Consider the following 4,302-nt stretch of genomic DNA (forward strand, 5'->3'; position numbering starts at 1 on the left):
TTTTTTTAAAAGTACGCCTGATCTCGCCTGATCTCGGAAGCTAAGCAGGGTCGGGCCTGGTTAGTACTTATATGTGAGACCGCCTGGGAATACCAGGTGCTGTAAGCTTTTTGTCACTGCCTTATGGAATTTCAACTCTTTGTCTGTTTTTTCCCACAAGGCTGAAATATGTGCCCTCGCTTTGAAATAAGTAAGCAAGGTTAGTTTGTATTTCATCCAACAATCTGTGCTACAAATTATGGCTACAGTATATGCAATTTCATCCACTTTTTGAGATTGCCTTTTGCTTACGGCCACACCGGCCTGAGAACGCCTGATCTCGTCTGATCTCGGAAGCTAAGCAGGGTCGGGCCTGGTTAGTACTTGGATGGGAGACCACCTGGGAATACCAGGTGCTTTAAGCTTTTTGTCACTGCCTTGTGGAATTTCAACACTTTGTCCGTTTTTTCCCACAAGGCTGAAATATGTGCCCTCGCTTTGAAATAAGTAAGCAAGGTTAGTTTGTATTTCATCCAACAATCTGTGCTACAAATTATGGCTACAGTATATGCAATTTCTTCCACTTTTTGAGTGACACAAAGATGCTTATCTAAATGGTGAAAATGCAACAGCTGTTAATCAGGCTCACTTTGACTTTAAATAGTGCATCAAGAGATAATTTCTCGCTTACGACCATACCGGCCTGAGTACGCCCCTTTTTGGAAGTTTCAGGAAGTGAGTGAGCAGCAGGTGTTTGATTGTTTGGAGAGAGAAAATTGTTTTTGTTTTTGGTGGTTTATATACTTTAAGTTTGTAAGGGAATACCCCCCTGATTTGTACAAAAATGAATGTCAAGATATTGGCATTGGACAAACCATGTACACGATGTCCAATACCACCCAAAGCGGCGTTGATTCGTGCAAAGTATATGGCAAATGCCATATGGCAATTGCCAATTGTAACACCTCAAAAATCCAACAGGGGGCGAGTGCGCTCCACCTGGGTTTTTCATATTGGAAATGCAACCCAAGTCAACATCCAAAAGAAAAATTTTGAAAAATTGATATTTTTTTCAAAAACTTTTTACCCCTTAAAAAAGTGCTTTCTGGGCCTTTTTTCGAATTTCTTTCGCTTTTTTTGTCAATTACACATGTGTAAGAACTGTATGAATATACTTTTGTCCAATTTTGATATCAAATTATTTTTTTTTTAATTACATGCGCATAAGGCATATGTTTTGTCCATTTGCAATATGATTTCATAGGAAGTCAAAAGTCAAAAGTCAAAAATGTCAAAATTTGGTAAAAAACTTCACACATCCTTAAAAAAGTGCTTTCTGGACCGTTTTTCAAAATTCTTTCAATTTTTATGTCAATTACACATGTATAAGAACTTTATCAACATACTTTAGTCATACTTTATTATCATTTTTTTTTTGTTTTTTTACTAGTGCATAAGGCATATGTTTTCTCCATTTGGAATATGATTTCATAGGAAGTCAAAAGTCAAAAGTCAAAAATGTAAAAATTTGGTATAAAACTTATCACATCCTTAAAAAAGTGCTTTCTGGACCGTTTTTCAAAATTCTTTCGAATTTTGTGTCAATTACACACGTATAAGAACTGTATCAACATACTTTATTCGTATTTTATTATCATTATTTTTTTATTTTTTTTTTACTTGTGCATAAGGCATATGTTTTGTCCATTTGCAATATGATTTAATAGGATGTCAAAAGTCGAATTTTTTTTTTTTTTTTTAAACTTTAAAAACTAAAAAAAGTGCTTTCTGGACCGTTTTTCGAAATTGTTTCGATTTTAAGACAATTAATCATGTGTAAGAAGTGTATGAATATACTTTTGTAAAATGTTATTATCATAATTTTATTTTTTTTACTTGTGCATAAGGAATATGTTTTGTCCATTTGAAATATGATGTCATAGGAAGTCAAAAGTCAAAGTCAAAAGTAACGATTTTCCTCCGTGCAACTGGTGATCTGAAATGTGCAACTGGTGATCTGAAATGTGCAACTGGTGATCTGAAATGTGCAACTGGTAACCCCAAAAAAAATAATTTGATTCTATGTTTCCTTACTTTTTCAAAGTCACTGTGCATTTGCAATATGTTTTAATGGGCAGGTACCATCACGAATTTGTCATGCTATAAAAATCATGCAGGAATGTGAAATTGACTGGCCCGATGAACTCGGGATGGCTTTGCAGTGATTCTGGGTCATCTCAATCGCTCGTTTGGGTTGATTTCAGAATGTCGCTTTTGGTGATGTTTTTTCACTATAGAATCATATTGCAAATGCACGTGCAACTGGTCACCCCAAAAAAAAATGTTTTGATTTTTTTTGTTTATGTTTCCTTACTTTTTCAAAGTCACTGTGCATTTGCAATATGTTTTTTCACTATAGAATCATATTGCAAATGCACATGCAACTGGTCATCCCCCCCCAAAAAAATTAGATTTTTTTTGTTTATGTTTCCTTACTTTTTCAAAGTCACTGTGCATTTGCAATATGTTTTTTCACTATAGAATCATATTGCAAATGCACATGCAACTGGTCATCCCCCCCAAAAAAATTTAGATTTTTTTTGTTTATGTTTCCTTACTTTTTCAAAGTCACTGTGCATTTGCAATATGTTTTTTCACTATAGAATCATATTGCAAATGCACGTGCAACTGGTCATCCCCCCAAAAAAAATTTAGATTTTTTTTGTTTATTTTTCCTTACTTTTTCAAAGTCACTGTGCATTTGCAATATGTTTTTTCACTATAGAATCATATTGCAAATGCACATGCAACTGGTCATCCCCCCCAAAAAATTTTAGATTTTTTTTGTTTATTTTTCCTTACTTTTTCAAAGTCACTGTGCATTTGCAATATGTTTTTTCACTATAGAATCATATTGCAAATGCACATGCAACTGGTCATCCCCCCAAAAAAATTTTAGATTTTTTTTGTTTATGTTTCCTTACTTTTTCAAAGTCACTGTGCATTTGCAATATGTTTTTTCACTATAGAATCACATTGCAAATGCACATACAACTGGTCACCCCCCCAAAAAAATTTTGGATTTTTTTTGTTTATGTTTCCTTACTTTTTCAAAGTCACTGTGCATTTGCAATATGTTTTTTCACTATAGAATCATATTGCAAATGCACGTGCAACTGGTCATCCCCCCAAAAAAAATTTAGATTTTTTTTGTTTATTTTTCCTTACTTTTTCAAAGTCACTGTGCATTTGCAATATGTTTTTTCACTATAGAATCATTTTGCAAATGCACATGCAACTGGTCATCCCCCCCAAAAAAATTTAGATTTTTTTTGTTTATGTTTCCTTACTTTTTCAAAGTCACTGTGCATTTGCAATATGTTTTTTCACTATAGAATCATATTGCAAATGCACATGCAACTGGTCATCCCCTCAAAAAAAATTAGATTTTTTTTGTTTATGTTTCCTTACTTTTTCAAAGTCACTGTGCATTTGCAATATGTTTTTTCACTATAGAATCATATTGCAAATGCACATGCAACTGGTCATCCCCCCCAAAAAAAATTAGATTTTTTTTGTTTATGTTTCCTTACTTTTTCAAAGTCACTGTGCATTTGCAATATGTTTTTTCACTATAGAATCATATTGCAAATGCACATGCAACTGGTCATCCCCCCCAAAAAAATTTAGATTTTTTTTGTTTATGTTTCCTTACTTTTTCAAAGTCACTGTGCATTTGCAATATGTTTTTTCACTATAGAATCATATTGCAAATGCACGTACAACTGGTCACCCCCCCAAAAAAAATTTGGATTTTTTTTGTTTATGTTTCCTTACTTTTTCAAAGTCACTGTGCATTTGCAATATGTTTTTTCACTATAGAATCATATTACAAATGCACGTGCAACTGGTCACCCCCCCAAAAAAATTTGGATTTTTTTTGTTTATGTTTCCTTACTTTTTCAAAGTCACTGTGCATTTGCAATATGTTTTTTCACTATAGAATCATATTGCAAATGCACGTGCAACTGGTCACCTAAAAAAAAAATGTTTTGATTTTTTTGTTTATGTTTCCTTACTTTTTCAAAGTCACTGTGCATTTGCAATATGTTTTTTCACTATAGAATCATATTGCAAATGCACATGCAACTGGTCATCCCCCCAAAAAAATGTTAGATTTTTTTTGTTTATGTTTCCTTACTTTTTCAAAGTCACTGTGCATTTGCAATATGTTTTTTCACTATAGAATCATATTGCAAATGCACGTACAACTGGTCACCCCCCCCAAAAAAATTGGATTTTTTTTGTTTATGTTTCCTTACT

General features: G+C 33.1%; 1 non-coding gene across 1 annotated transcript; it reads left to right on the top strand.

Moving 5' to 3' along the window:
• Positions 1-285: 285 nt before the first annotated feature.
• LOC139403430 (5S ribosomal RNA) lies at positions 286-404 on the top strand. The gene has a single exon (XR_011633477.1). It is a non-coding gene; the product is annotated as a 5S ribosomal RNA (ribosomal RNA).
• The last annotated feature ends 3,898 nt before the right edge of the window (positions 405-4,302 follow it).

This window comes from Oncorhynchus clarkii, unplaced genomic scaffold (assembly GCF_045791955.1).
Source record: "Oncorhynchus clarkii lewisi isolate Uvic-CL-2024 unplaced genomic scaffold, UVic_Ocla_1.0 unplaced_contig_2029_pilon_pilon, whole genome shotgun sequence".
Taxonomy (NCBI): domain Eukaryota; kingdom Metazoa; phylum Chordata; class Actinopteri; order Salmoniformes; family Salmonidae; genus Oncorhynchus; species Oncorhynchus clarkii.